At 32.8% G+C, this 16,917-nt stretch overlaps 1 long non-coding RNA gene and 1 other non-coding gene across 2 annotated transcripts; one reads left to right on the top strand and one right to left on the bottom strand.

Moving 5' to 3' along the window:
- Positions 1 to 388: 388 nt before the first annotated feature.
- TRNAY-GUA (transfer RNA tyrosine (anticodon GUA)) lies at positions 389 to 477 on the top strand. The gene is given in 2 exon segments: positions 389 to 425; positions 442 to 477. It is a non-coding gene; the product is annotated as a tRNA-Tyr (tRNA).
- Positions 478 to 14,811: 14,334 nt separating this feature from the next.
- LOC147500285 (uncharacterized) lies at positions 14,812 to 15,503 on the bottom strand. The gene is made up of 3 exons (XR_015194654.1): positions 15,274 to 15,503; positions 14,983 to 15,054; positions 14,812 to 14,882 (listed from the first exon to the last, which is right to left on the bottom strand). It is a non-coding gene; the product is annotated as an uncharacterized LOC147500285 (long non-coding RNA).
- Between the last annotated feature and the right edge of the window lie 1,414 nt (positions 15,504 to 16,917).

Genomic DNA, 16,917 nt, shown 5'->3' with positions numbered 1-16,917 from the left:
AAACTTGCCAAGAGAGTCGACCTTATGAATTTTGTATCACGTTAGGCATTGCTTGGAACACGTACAATCTCATATTTCACTAACAATATGTGCATGTTGTTCCAATTACTATTGTACATTTATCACGATTTTTTTTTCCCGTATATTTGCAGTTCACTTTACACATATTTCAAATGTAATTCATAATATAATGCATCATGCATGTTTGTATGCTTAGCACTTTAATTATATTTTTCTTTCTTGTTAAACGGAAAATAACGAACTCTTCACGATCCAGGTTTTTAAAAAAAAAGATGCAAATTTTTTTATACTTCATCTGTTTTGTCCATATGGTTGATTCGGTCAAAGTGTTTTGTTATAAACAACGATAATGCATAACAGCAACAAACCGACTTTAGCTCAGTTGGTAGAGCGGAGGACTGTAGTTGGTTCCCATCAGTAATCCTTAGGTCGCTGGTTCGAATCCGGCAAGTCGGATTTCATCTTTTCATTTTTTTTATATATTTTTTTGAACCATATAAAACAAGCAGAAGAGACATGGGGCTTCTTTATACTTGTGTATCATGGAGTGCCTTCAAGTGTGTTGGATAAGATGATTAAAGGGGTGATTAGATTTTATGACCATGATGCCAGAGGTCAAAAAACGTTACTACACTCGTGATGCAACCAAAAAAGTGTACTATAATAGTAATTTTGATCTATTTAAATCCATAGCTGCTCAGTGGAGAGACAGTTCGATCTTTGAGATCGACCATGCCGGTAGATCTTTTTGTGCATTCTAAAGATCACGACGAATTGCCAGCCGTTTGCAGGTATTGAGATTTACTATCTTAGGAGGCATTTTATATTGTAGGCTTGTACTAGGGGTGGGAATTTGCCCCTATTCCCCCTAACGACCCTAACCCGGCCCTGACCGACCCGACCCTAAGCCCTATAAAGCCCTCACAACTAAAGCCCTCACAAAGTTTAGGGCCGGGCCGGCCCTAATGCTAATGCCTTCTAGCGGCATTTGGCTAAGATTCTAAGATTCTAAAACATAGGCCCGAAAAACATAGGCCTAACCAAGCCCTAACCGGCCCTGTTTCATACTTTCACTATAAATACACATACCATAATTGTCCAACTCTTTTGTTAAATATTTTCAATTAAAATAACATTGTCGCTTTCAATTTATCACTTACACTGCAAGGTACTTCCAATAACTTGTTTTATATAACAAAAACTTGTCAACTTAAGCGGCCCACGAAGAACAATGAGCACTAGCCTTAATAAAAATAAGACTTTTATTCCTTTGATCATCAAGTCAAAGTCCATAACTTATTATTCTCAATTTCTTTTCTCACTTATTTCTTATAAATTATATTTTTATTCACATCCAAGCCAAGTCTAAAACTAAAGGTTTCCTTCCACACCATTAAAAGAAAAATCTGAGCGGACATTTGTAACATAGAAACAAAAACACTCTTTGTCAGAAAAATGACATTTGTAATCTCAAACCTTTCTCCATCACTTGTTCAAAAGCCAATATTTTCATTTCCATATACAAAGCTTGAATCACTTTTAAATTAGAAGAAAGGTAATATTATATTTGTTTGAATCTATTATAGAAATAATTTATGATATTACAAATAGTTTAACAACTTCCATGACCTTTAACCAAAACTATTATGTTTCTTCTTTATATCTATTATTTCTTCCTTTAAAATGATAATATAATTATTTGTCTATGTATTTCAATGTTAAATGTAATTTTAGTGAGGTTTGAGTACAAGGAAGAACAAATTTCGAACTCTCGATGTACTTGATTCATTAGATTGTGGATGTGCATTTTAAATTTTTGGACTTATACAAGATTATTACTAGATTGGTTGGACTTTGAGTTTGTAGATTATTGTACACTTTTGTAATATAAATGAGTTTTAAAACCGATGTAGTAAAAAAAAAAATATATATAGGCCCTAAAGCCCTGGCCCTAAAGCCCTAATCTCTAAAAGCCTTAAAGGGCTAGGGTCGAGTCGAGGATTGAGGTTTAGACTTGTGACCCGGCCTATGTTGACTTTAGGGCGGGCCGGCCGACTACCCTAATATTTGAAGGGCTTTAAATGTTTAGGGCCGGGCTAGCCCGACCCGGCCCATTGCCCACCCCTAGCTTGTACCCTTATATCAGCACTAAAGTGGTGAGGTCCAAAATTCCATGCTGGCTACGGCGTTTTCCACTCTGGATCTAGATCTGGTTTTTCTGCTGGACTTATTTCTTGCATTTCGATCTAGATATTTTGACATATACAAGCATGAAGAGCATTTGTTCATTGATGGATTTTCATAACTCCAAATTTGAAGACGAGTTTTTTTCAAGCTGAAGAGTATGATAAATGAGTATAGATATGGAATTAGCAAGTTTCTTATTATGATTAATTAGTAATAGGTTATTGTTATGAGTTTCCTATTTGGTTAGATCTAGGTTATTAGTAAGATTTCTATTTCAAGTCTAAGTAGAATTAGGAATAAGGATTATTATATAAATGTATATATGCTTTCATCGTTAGATGGTTATTATTGAATATTAATTCTTTGTGAATTGTTCTTCTTGTTTGAAGGTATAAACCTTAGTTTTAGGTGTTTGATTTATTAAATCTTATTGATGTTTATCCATTGATGAAACTTCCGCCAACAAGATACATCAAATTTAGTATCAAGAGCAATTTTTTTTAGGGAAGGGGGGAGGGGATTAGAAAACATTGTTCATACCAAGGAATGCTTCAATCATGAGATTTCTTTTATCCAATTTTCTTGGAAAATTTTATGGAGACGATCTTTATAGTGAGTATATCATATTCACAAAACATTGGGGTTGAATTTATTTTATAGGTGAAATTTTACCTATGTACTTATTTTAAGTTAAATTAAGTAGCTACTTTTTAGAGAATTACTATATATATATATATATAGCCCGGCTCCTAAAAGGACTTTAAACAAGTATCAAATCTAAAACACCCACAACTTCACCTACAAAATGATTTAAACCCTAATTTTTTGTGCATATGATCTACTAACTATAAATAACATCTCTACAAAAATTCAACTCGTTTGACAATTTTTAACACTGGCAAAAGATGATTGCAAAAACTAGACATTTACGGACCTTTATATATATATATATATATATATATATATATATATATATATATATATATATATATATATATATATATATATATATTCAAAAGTGGAAAACAATTTTATCTAAGTTAGAGGATATCAAACGAGTTGAATTTTTGTAGAGATGTTCTTTATGGTTAGTAGATCATATGCACAAAAAATTAGGGTTTAAATTATTTTGTAGGTGAAGTTGTTGGTGTTTTAGATTTGGTACTTATTTAAGGTCCTTTTAGGAGCCGGGCTTATATATATATATATATAACTATTTCTGCATACATGTTATATGTGAATTTGATTCGAAATTGATATGAAATTGACCCAGTGGCTTAGCAGGTCACTTGTTAGGTAACCCGTTATATAGGCGGGTTGGGTTTGGGTTTGGGTTTGCTCTCATAACACATGACCCAACACAACCCACTGCCACCCGTACTACAAACTCGAGGACGAGTTTCTTTCAAGCCAGGGATCGAGAATGATGCATGAGCATGGAAGAATATATAGTTATATTTCTAATTATATTATTAGTAGTCATAAGTTAGTAGAGTTTCCTATTTGTTTTAAATCTAGGCTATTTTGGTTTCTAACTAGAATTAGGAATGAGGTTTATTATATAAAGGCATGCTAGCAAGTTAGTTATTATTGAATATTTATTCTAAAAGAATTGTTCGTTCTTCATGTTTGAAGGTTTAAACCCTAGTTTTAGGTGTTTGTTTTATTAAATCTTACTTGTTGTTTAGAGTTTACGCAGTTATGGAGAAAAAAAAAGGTTTAAAATTAAACATAACCTTATAATGAAAAATAATGGTGCAAAGAGATATACCTCATCCTTCCAAACCAAAGAATTCTGAAGAAAAAAAAAAAACATCAATATTAGAAAAACATCAATATATATATATATATATATATATATATATATATATATATATATATATATATATATATATATATATATATATATATATATATATATATATATATATATAACTATTTCTGCATACATGTTATATGTGAATTTGATTCAAATTGATATGAAATTGACCCAGGTGGCTTAGCAGGTCACTTGTTAGGTAACCCGTTATATAGGCGGGTTGGGTTTGGGTTTGGGTTTGCTCTCATAACACATGACCCAACACAACCCACTGCCACCCGTACTACAAACTCGAGGACGAGTTTCTTTCAAGCCAGGGATCGAGAATGATGCATGAGCATGGAAGAATATATAGTTATATTTCTAATTATATTATTAGTAGTCATAAGTTAGTAGAGTTTCCTATTTGTTTTAAATCTAGGCTATTTTGGTTTCTAACTAGAATTAGGAATGAGGTTTATTATATAAAGGCATGCTAGCAAGTTAGTTATTATTGAATATTTATTCTAAAAGAATTGTTCGTTCTTCATGTTTGAAGGTTTAAACCCTAGTTTTAGGTGTTTGTTTTATTAAATCTTACTTGTTGTTTAGAGTTTACGCAGTTATGGAGAAAAAAGGTTTAAAATTAAACATAACCTTATAATGAAAAATAATGGTGCAAAGAGATATACCTCATCCTTCCAAACCAGCAATTCCTGCGAGAAGAAAAAAAAAACATCAATATTAGAAAAACATCAATATATATATAACTATTTCTGCATACATGTTATATGTGAATTTGATTCGAAATTGATATGAAATTGACCCAGTGGCTTAGCAGGTCACTTGTTAGGTAACCCGTTATATAGGCGGGTTGGGTTTGGGTTTGGGTTTGCTCTCATAACACATGACCCAACACAACCCACTGCCACCCGTACTACAAACTTCGAGGGGCGAAGTTTCTTTCTTTCGCCGGGGATCGAGAATGATGCATGAGCATGGAAGAATATATAGTTATATTTCTAATTATATTATTAGTAGTCATAAGTTAGTAGAGTTTCCTATTTGTTTTAAATCTAGGCTATTTTGGTTTCTAACTAGAATTAGGAATGAGGTTTATTATATAAAGGCATGCTAGCAAGTTAGTTATTATTGAATATTTATTCTAAAAGAATTGTTCGTTCTTCATGTTTGAAGGTTTAAACCCTAGTTTTAGGTGTTTGTTTTATTAAATCTTACTTGTTGTTTAGAGTTTACGCAGTTATGGAGAAAAAAGGTTTAAAATTAAACATAACCTTATAATGAAAAATAATGGTGCAAAGAGATATACCTCATCCTTCCAAACCAGCAATTCCTGTGAGAAGAAAAAAAAAAACATCAATATTAGAAAAACAAAACAAAGAAAATAAATAATAATAACCAACAAAGAAACTTACTGATTTATAAAAAACGAAGAATGCTGGAAAGAGTTCATCCAATAGAAGCACTATTCCACTATCATCCAACATTGCTAAATCTTCATTAAAGGTAGATATATATGCCCAAAAAAACTAAAGTTGGTTGCGTTCGTAGACCTCTACCACTTAGCAGACTCAAGTTCATTAGATTCAGCATAACAGACCTCAACATAGTTCTCAGGGATGAAAGATGTGTACTTATACTTGGGGGCTTTTCATATAAATGCACTTGCATATTACGTGTGGCTTCAATGAGGCCCCAACACAATTCTCATAATGCTAATTGATACAAAACATAGAGCTGAAGTAATTTGAGGAAATTGCAGTTTTTTTCCAATCAAACCAACCAGAGATATTATAACCATGGGTATTATAAGTATCACCCTCCTAAAAATTTGATAAATTTTAGAAACTTTTTGTAACTTTTTTCCACGAGAAAACAAACATGGATGATAGTACACCTTTTTAGGAGATGTGGGCCTATATAAACACAATTAGCATATTATAACAAAAAAAAAACATACATATAAACCAAAATAAAATAAAATAAATGAAACTCACATATTGATATTGCTTAATTGATCCAAGAAGTCTGTCACATCTTCACTAACTTCAGCATTAAATTTAAGAACCGAATCAATAATTGATTTAAAAAATGTTAACAATTTCCTCCAAATCTCAAATGATGGTCTCACATATATGGTTTTGGATGGTGGGGCAACAAGGAAATCGACCAACTTCGGCTAGAACTGTGGTAGACAAAATGGATTTTGTCCTAACTTAACGTCAAATACTACATTTTTTTGCTGAAAAATCATAACTCTTTGCTTTTGAATAAGATGTGAGGCAGGCATACAACACCCCACTAAATAGATAAATGGAGTGGAGAATCCAAATAACGCCTTGTCCAAGTGAACTTTTCCCTTTTGTGTAAAAAAATCTTGACAAATAGATGAGCAAACAAAGTCTTCTTGTTAGAACTTTTCCATCAGTGCAAGTCCACCATTATAGTCGGCATACTCCATCCTTAAAATGTTTGGATGGTCCCCCAACATTTCCAAATTTTGCTCATAATGACCTAAAACACTAACATTATAATACTTTTCCACACAAACCTTTTTTCTATCAGAAATTGCTATAGTTCCAAGTAGGGCAGGGATCGGGTCGGGTTCGGGTCGGATATGGCTATATCAGAATCCGAATCCGAACCCGACTAACCCAATCGGATAACACTAGCTAAAAATTCAAAAAAAGCCCAAAAAATACATCCGAACCCGAATCCGACAGACCCGACCCAGACCTCGACCCGAATAAATAAACCGATATAAAAATCGACTCGAACCCAAACTATTTGGATTCGGGTAGGGTCGGATTCGGGTCAAACCCGACCCGATTCCCTGCCCTAAGGTACGTAAAAATTCCTCTCTCTTTTTGACTGATTAACTATAGAATTGTACTTCAAGATGAGAGGTAGCTATGGCTTTGCAATATAAATATGAATAATATAATATTAAGTAATAATAGCATGGCACTTTGAGTTCGATATGAACAAACCTTTATTGTTTTTTCATAACATGAGAATATATTATAAGTATTTTTTTTTCTTTTTTTTAGTACTCTTTCGTAATATCGGAAAGAGACTTCTAGTGTGTAAATAAAAAAGTTTGTGACGTTGAAATGAACCACGGATACATAAAATCAAATCGGAAAACCTTTTTCTCATATTACTCGCCTGATACATAATCTCACGTTATGAAAAAACAATAAAGATTTGTTCATATCGAACTCGAAGTGCCATGTTATTATTACTTAATATTATATTATTCATATTTATATTGCGAAGGCATAGCTATCTCGTGACTTGAAGTACAAATTACGATTATGTAGTTAATAAGTTAAAAAGAGGGATTTTTACCTTGGAACTATAACAATTTCTGAAAGAAATCATAGAAAAGAGGTTACGGTTCTATTTTGATTTTTGTTGTAAGAATTTCTTTGATTGATTACTGTGTTAGGTCGGGGAGAGTCGTTTAGAAAAAAATGGTCGTGGTCACGCGCTAGGGCACATGACCATACTTGTCTAAAAAATGGTGTGTGATTTTTTGTTTGCTAAATATTATGGTGTATGAGTAATTAGCAGAATTTGACTTGTCTAAATCATATGTAATCTTTACTTGTACTCCCATATTTTTGTTCTTGAAATGCTTTAAGTTTCCAGAACTATATCGTTTCTTGTTTGTGTGGAACTCGTTAGTTTGTACTACATGTCTACATAGCATACCAACCCTACATTCCTTACTATCCGCCCTTCTCCAAGACCACATTGGCAGACTAGCTCCAAGTTCTTCATCAAAATCATTGGGTCGATGGTTCTTGCACTATGCGAATTCTAATGGTTCTTGTGACATTGCGAATGTAGTTGTGTGTGAAATGGTTGAGTAGAATGTTTGAGTTGAGTGTATGTAGAATGAAGAAGGAAACGAGTGTAGATATATGGATGTAGAATTTCGGCTGTTTTTTGTCTGTTTTTTTCCCGTTAGAGCATACGACATTGACAGTATCGCGCGACAGTGGCAATGTTCCCTATTATATCGCGCGAGAGTATCAACAGTAAGCTCATTATCATGCATTATTTCTTCCGAATATTCCCTATAATATTTATTTTTTCTAATTTTGTAGGCATCAAAGTTAAATTTTATAGGTTAAATTTTCTTATCGTCGCTATTATCCATGATAAGAAAGTTTTTCACATTGTAGGATTTTGGTACTTTAGCTATCAGGGTGTGTAAAAGTTTACTTTAAGGCAATTATGAGGGGCAGTGTACCAATGTTATCTGTTTTACAATTAGTTTTTATGAAACAGTTTAAAAATTATCATTGCTAAAGGTGTTCTATGGACGTATATATACTTGACTTGATGATAGCTTCACCGGCCTTTTTTTTTATGGGGAAAAAGATTCAATTTTTTTTATATCTAAAATAGTAGTCCAGCCATGTGGGACTTCTCTAACATCCATAATATATAATAAATTGTTTAGAGACTACAAAGTTCAAAAAATTGAAATGAAATTGAATTAAAAAAAAAAAATCATCCCAAAATCAGGACCGATGTTGTCATCAGTTTGTTACGAGTCTTTATTAGTTTGGTTCATGTGTTCCACTGACGGCAACAACAATGATTACTAGGCAAAATTATACCATTCCACATAGATCAGTCAGGTGGAGTTAGTCAAGCATATAATAGACAGAATTGTAGATTTTAACGTAATATAAACTAGCTTTCGAACCCGTCTTACAAACGGGTGTCGTTATATTAAATTATTTTGAAAAATATTTACAATTATGCAGAGTTATGAGATATAAATATCCCCCTATTATTATATTCATCACTCATTTAAATTTCTTGCAACGTGAAAATCTCACTCTCAATAAAAAAGAAAGATCCCACCCTTGATAAAACATTTTGACTTCTTTTTGTTGTTTAATAAGAGAAGTTCGATTAAAGTTTTGTAAAAATGCCCAATGAGGTAGGGGTGTGCATAAAACTGGCTGAATCGACAAAACCGACCAAACCGAATTGAACTGGTCGGTTTCTGGTTGGTTATATTTATGAGTCGGTTCGGTACTGTAAAACTATATTTGTCAAGACATTCCCAATACAATTGTGTTTTGAGGTTAGTTCAATGTATTTACATCTAGTTTTCAATTTCATGTTAATTATTTTTTGAGGTTGGTTCATTGTATTTGCATCCAGTTTCTGATTTCCCATTAATTATTTTTTTAGGTTGGTTCAATGCAATTGCAAATCTAGTTTTCGATTTCCCTTTAATTGTTGTTCTTTGAGGTTAGTTCAATGTGCATTTGCATATAGTTTTCAACTTCCCGTTAATTATTCTTTAAAGTTAGTTCAATGCAGTTGCATCTAGTTTTTTATTTTTCTTTTAATTATTCTTTTTTGAAGTTAGTTTAATACATTTACATCCGGTTTCTGACTTTCGGTTAGTTATTATTATTTAAGGTTAGTTCAATGCATTTGCATCCAGTTACTAATTTTCCGTTAATTATTCTTCTTTGACGTTAGTTCAATACATTTGCATCCAATTTTTGATTTCCCGTTAATTATTTTTTATTGAAGTTAGTTTAATACATTTGCATCCAGTTACCAATTTCCTGGGAATTATTATTCTTTAACGTTAGTTCAATACATTTTGCATCCAGTTTTTTTATTTCCCGTTAATTATTATTTTTAGATTAGTTCAATGCATTTGCATCGAGTTTTCAATTTCCCGTTAATTATTATTTCTTTAAGATTAGTTCAATGCATTTGCATCTAGTTTTTTATTTCCCGTTAATTATTCTTTTATGTTAGTTCAATGCAATTTCATCCAATTTCCGATTTTATTTTAATTATTCTTTGAAGTTAGATTAATGCATTTGCATCCATTTTTTGATTTCCTGTTAATTATGTATTTGCATCCAATTTTCAATTTCTAGCTATTTATTCTTTAAGATTAGTTCAATGGATTTGTATCTGGGTTCTAATTTCAATTCCCGTTAAGCCATTATTCTATGATGTTAGTTCAATGCATTTGCATCAAGTTTTTGATTTCTCGTTAATTTTTTTTTTTTTGGGTTTATCAGTTGCAATGTTGCATCCAGTTTCCGATTTCTAACTTTGTGGGATTCTCAAAAAATACCTTGAAATAATATAATAACATGTGATAAGTAATAGCATCATACTCTAATTAATCTGTGATTCTTTTTCCATATTATGTATGTTTTGTGATTTTAATTCGTGAAATTCTAGCATTTCCCAAGTTATAAATGTCTTAGTAGGAATCAACAATTTTTTTAGTTGATTTTACATGCAGCAGTTTCAAAATTAATTAAAACAAATATTGGTAAGAAAAACTAATGACAATAATTAGTAACACCTCTTATGTTTTCCATGTCGTATATAACATTTTTTATAGACCAAAAAAATCGACAATTTTCTATTGGGTTTAATTTACATATCACAGTATCAAAATTAATTAAAAAAATTCGAGTAAGAAAACGTAATGATATTAATTAATAATACCTCTTATGCTTTCAGTTATTTAATTTTGTCACGTCATAATGCCGTATGTAACTTTTTATAGACCCAAAAATTTGGGGGAGGAATTGTCACGGACAAAAAAATATTTTATATTTGAGCACACGTTGAAGAGATATTTGAATGCACAAAATAATCTTATAACATATTTTAAATTATAGTCCAAAGAAAACTAAAATTTGCTTTATTAGGTATCAATAGGTAGGTAAGCACAACTTTCTCAAAAGCAGGCTTCTTCATTTATTTCATCTGAACACAAAATACTTGAAACTGATTATTTAAGGGTGAGGGTGATGAGAAGAACTTAGAAAGTAATAACTATTTAATTTACTTGCCGAAACATAAAGGACTATTTGATGTACAACATTAGTGTACGCTTTCTACAGTGCTCATCTTTATAGAGAATAACCATAACAACCTTGCTATGCTTTTATAACTTAGCTAAAACAAAAAACTACTTAAATATTTGAACTGAAGTGACTTTTTGCTACTTTAACAAAATTTTGAGCCTAACAGTTTGTCTATGGCTTCACATTGTCTTTGTCCGTAGGTACATAGTTGTTGATTGGAGGCTTTCTCTTACAGTTTCCATTCCCAAAGTGTAATCCATATGCATCAAATGGTTTCCTCTAGGAGCCTTACAGATTCATAGTTTCATGCAATGCTTCATCGAGGCGTGAGGCCGATTTTCCCGATTACAAAAGTGCCACTATGATAAATGGCAGATTTTTGTGACTTGAGATTGTTCTTGATTGAGAGATCAACTGGTTCACTATGAAGATTTTTCTTTGTGGCTAATTTGCGATTGTTCTGTGATTAAGAAAATTGTTAGTAATGTAGATTGCCTGAATCTATTCGATCAGCAACAAAATGAGCAATAATTGCCCTGAAAACATGTACTGCAAGCACGCTAGAGAGAGAGAAAGAGAGATGCCTACTTTGTCATTCATCATCTTTTTATGTGATCCTCTGAGCAATCTGTTTGAAGTATAAATCGTATCCCCTGCATTCAAGCATATCCAAATATTCAAATGATCCTTGGAAACCATCTAGCTTGAGCCTAGCTAAGTAGTTTCTTTAGTATATAAAGCATTCACATTGTAGATTCCATATAACTAAAGTTAGGTATCAAATCTAAACTAAACAAATTGCATACACATACACAATAATTAAGAAAAATATAAATATATGATATAGCAATTTGACACTAAGAAACAAAATTAATTGCACATGGTCATCAAAAAACTTTTCTTTAAGCATATAATCTCTGTTACATACATACACATTTAAGGTATCTATCAATAATGTTACTATCATCTTATCAATTTTCACAAAAAGTATCTTAATTATTAATGAAAGAAGCATCAAAGAACAAAGTTAAACCCATAAATACAAAGAGTGCATTTTACAATGTACAATTCATTGTTCAAAGAGTGCATTTTACAATGTATGCATTGACATATTTATTAAACACTAAACGAATGACAGGAAGTAACAACTCTGAAAAGGCATGGCTTGACCATCATCTACAATGGATACAAACGGCACCCAACCCCACAAAATTCAAAATACCTACTTTAATTTGCAACTAAATAACATATGACTTATTAACACCAAAGAACAAATTAGGAAACTTGTTTGTTAATTTCCCAGTGGAATTAAAATTTAATTCATACAAAAATGAAATAAGAGAGAAAATCAGACCTAGAAGGCGGAACGTCCAGCTAACTAATCCAGTTTGAGAGCGAGTGCTTTGATGATGCCAAACCTCTATGTTTCTTCTCTACTTCATAGATAATATAAGCATGGACGACACAATATCAAAGGGGAAAATAGTGAAGAGTAGGGTTTAGTTTATCACTTGTGGAACAGAGAAGGAACATTTTTTTAATGCTATAAATTAAATCGTTGAGTTTTTGTTGGGTTTAGCTTTCCTTTTTCAGTTAAAGACTTCTAATTTAATCTTCCTGATTTCGTAATCCCCCAGCGGCGTGGATAGCCTCACTGAGCTGAAAAGAGGACCAAGTCATGGTTTCTTGCTCTATAGCACATACTTAACTATAGAATAAAAAAAGAAATCACACAATAGATTATAAGCCGCAGGGATAACAACGCTTTGCGTTGATTTAAACCAATTCACACTTTCAAGCTCAAGTTCAAGACTCAGGTTATACCAAATTAAATAGGCACCAAGTACCTTAATAGGCATGGAACATCATTAAGTCTCCATTGAAGGTACTTGAAGTCTCATCACTATCGTGTAGAACTCAGAGCATGCTGAAAATATAGAAGCGTATCATAAACCGTATGTAACAATAGTTTTAGGCATCCACTCACCACATATTATATTGCCAGTACCTTTGACTACCTTACATGCCAAAAATAGAAGTAGAATTCATGCTTTTACACCAAGTACATAGAACACCCCCTTATCAAGCATCATTATGTAAATTTGAATTTGAAAAATACATCATCATATAGAAATGCAAAAAACAGGGGAGAAAGAGAGAAAGCAAGTATAGCAACCCTGCAAATCCAAGTTGCACTATACATGTATATACTTAGTCAGCAAAAGAGTTGAACGATATGAGCAGTCAGTAATGATGTATATACATAGCTCATGGCAGCATACTAACTGATGACTAATTCTATCCGTCTAGATGAAGAAGTATGACTCTGTTGGGACTATTGATCTAAGTGGCGTATAAATTGCTTTGTTGATGTATATTTAGAATTAAAGGATGAATGCCAATGCAATGATGTCTATCTCGAACTCATTTCAAAAGCATCCAACTTAACCTGGGACACTAAGTACTATAAGAATATAAAAATTAATGAAATGAAACAAAACACATAACATCTACACCCCACCCCATTTTTTTTGATTGATAACAAAAGCTAAAAACCGAAGGACTAAAATCACAGTAATGGGTACCCACATACGTTAACCCGAATCACCAGTTGGTATTATGACATGCAATTGCCACATAATTGTAACTCAACTTATGAAATTATTGAAAGATATATACATGATATGTCATGCGAGAAAATTGGTTTGAATTTATCAAGATTTACTCCCTATCTTTTGTTTTTTGCCACAAATTCTTGGTATTGGAGCAGTAAGTGGATTTAGTCTTTTTTTTTTTATGGTTGGCTTCCTTTGGGGCTAAAATTTTCTACTTCCTAGATGGTTTATTAAGAACTTTTGAAGAAGAACCATTTGAATTTGAGGAGAAAGAAGAAAGAGAAAGAAACGTACCTGAAAGAGGTGAGGCTGAAGAGAAGTCCTTAGAAGGTGGTGAAGTGCATTGAACTCGCAAACCCAACCATCTTTCGTGTTGGGCTTTACATTCACATTGTTAGTGAAAAGATATCAGATGAGGTGGTGGGGAAAATGGCTGTAGAGGCGTTGGCAGAAATGGACTTCTAAGAGGGTATACATCATTCCTCAATTGTAAAAGCATTAGCTTTTATATTCGTGCATATATATTAAAACTTCTAGTCGTATATATTGGTACTTGTGATACATATAGTATAATCCCACACAGGGAATTTAAAGTTTGCATAATAATATTTAAGTTCCAAGAACAATTTGGGTTTTGTGTTGGATGCTCCAAATTTAAGATCTGTGCATCTTACTCGATTGATTTTTTTTAAAAAAAAACAAAAACAAAAACAAAATAGTAAAAAAGCAAATTTTACACTTTCGTAGCTGGAAAGCTAAATAGAGTTTATGGCACAACTCCATGAAGATTCCCATTTTCCATCACCCCGGTCATTCACCATAAAAGGTGCTTCAATCAATAGATAATTGAGTAAAGTACAAACACTTTCGATTCCTAGTATCCGAAGAAGTACAAGAAAAATTCACAAAGTCGTGGGGAGTGTATGGTTGAGAACCATTTTGGAGCTTCGGATGGATCAAATGAGTTGTTGCTCAAGTCCCCGGGTAATAAACAAACAATAAGCTAGGCTGCATCCAAAGTAGTTAGACTTAGACGCCGTCGAAGGAGAGAAGATGGGATGCAAAAAAAAAAAGACATCAAATTTAATCGGATCTATTTAACATAAACTCTATCTTACACATAATTGAGGAAGTTTATTCTGTTAGATCGTCTTGGACCTGTGGAGCATTTGTTTGCTAATTGCCTTGAAAAAAGAGAGAATAGTGAGAAAGGAACATTGCCGGAAATCTCGACCAACATGCAGCGTGAGAACTACTACAGTTCAAGCAATAACATAGTTTTCTCCGCGTTCGTTGAGGCTAGTAAGGTTGTTAAGGTTGGAAGGAACTGTCCCAGTTAGAGCGTTCTTATCAAGTCGACTGTTAAAGAGCGGAGAACAGTGGCATGTAAACCAACATAGATCAGAAGAAGTGAACAAACTATATAAAGGTGAGCACATATGATCAGAAGGCAACTTACAGAATCTCGAGAGTCTTAACAACTCCCAAAGTGGTTGGAATCTCTCCAGTTAACCGATTGTCATTCAATATACTGCCAACAAAGACGCTCAGTGATTGCCCATAGAACAACAATTCTAAATAACTGTTTCATATTTCATGTCTTCATTGTGTTGAAAGAGTTTGCTAAACAACAATAATTTCACTGGCTGCTAACTCGAACACAACTGGACTTAATTTAGTTAAATTTCTTCGCCGATTTAACTACGCCCCGATATAAGCTAATGATGGATTACAAATTTTAGGTACTCACTTGCATCATTTTGAAGATATACACAAAGGAATTCCTCTTCATCAGCAGCCATTCCCTTGAAAAGCAAGCTTTCAAAAGCTCTTTTTTGCTGACACCATACTCAAAAGTTGTCGAAGTAGCAGGGTGGCTCTTTCTCTTGTCAAAAGGGGTGCTGAGTTCTTGCCCTTGCTTGCGGCCAACATGGAACGACTGGAATGTGTCTACAAATTCCTGGACAGAAACATAGGAATAGGGTTAAGCCTTTATTGGCCCAAGATCGGTGCCGATCTTTTCTTGATGTTACCCTCATATGAGAAGAATTACAGGTCAGATCTTAACATTCTACTTAGTTTGACAGAATTGACAACTACAAATGCGTACAAAATTTATAATTCAAATGATAGGAATAGAATGTAATTGGTTGAGTAGTCTGCAACCCCCTTTCTTTCAGGACATCTAAAACCCTTGGCTTCAATGTTTGTCTGAAAGTAGAATAATATCATCGAAAAGATCATAAGTTTCTAGTGCTGGCTGAAGTAGAGCAATTACTACAGTTCCACCAAAAATATGGACAGACTGCCGCAGGGAATTCACAATTTGGAGCTTTTCTACGTGAATTCAGAGGTGGAGAAAGAAACTTTTCGGGGACTCGTGGGGTTTAGAATCTTATTTGTGGGGGACTCACCGTATAATTCCTTTTTTCTCTTCTTATTTCCCGCGATTTTTTTTCCATCTCCTAATTTCTCATGAGTAAAAAGGGTACTTAAAAGTTGCTGACGTGGACACCTTCAGAGACCAGGAAAAGGGACTGCTATTATATATATATATATATATATATACTAGCTTTCGAACCCGTCCTACAAACGGGTGCCCTTATATTAAATTATTCTAAAAAAATATTAGCAACTATGCATATATGCATAGTTAGTTAGCTATGTATAGCTATGAAATATGAAAATTATATTAATCACGCATTCAAATTTATTGCACCACTCTCTATAAAAAGGAAGTACCATACCTTGATAAAACCTATCGACTTCTTTTTGTTGTTAGGTTTAATAATAGAAGTTTCATTGAAGTTTTGTGAGAATATCAAATGTGGCGAAAATAATATTGAAGCTACTTGAAGAGCAAGACATTTCCAATCATAATAAAAGAATTATGATAAACACTACTTATAATACAAAACTATATTTGTCGAGACATTCCCCCTACATGTAATACAAACATGTTTTAGGGTTATTAGTTCAATACATATGCATCAAGTTTCTGATTTTCCATTAATTATTCTTTACGGTTAGTTCAATGTAGTACGTTCCATCCAGTTTCCAATTTCTCATTAATTATTTTTTGAGGTTAGTTCAATGCAATAATTACATCAAGTTTCCGATTTTCCGTTAATTATTATTTGAGGTTAGTTCAGTGCAATTGCATCCCCTTTATGATTTCTCATTTGTTATTCATTAAGGTTAATTCAGTACAGTTGCATCCAGTTTTCGATGTTTCGTTAATTAGTCTTTTAGATTAGTTCATTGCATTTGCATCCAGGTTCTAATCTCCTATTAATTACTCTTTGAGGTTAGTTCAATACATCTGCAACCAATTTCTGATTTCCCGTTAATTATTTTTCTAGGTTAGTTCGATAGTTTACAATTTATAATTATT

This window comes from Coptis chinensis, chromosome 5, assembly GCF_015680905.1.
Source record: "Coptis chinensis isolate HL-2020 chromosome 5, ASM1568090v1, whole genome shotgun sequence".
Taxonomy (NCBI): domain Eukaryota; kingdom Viridiplantae; phylum Streptophyta; class Magnoliopsida; order Ranunculales; family Ranunculaceae; genus Coptis; species Coptis chinensis.
This window is presented reverse-complemented; position numbering and strand designations above follow the sequence as displayed.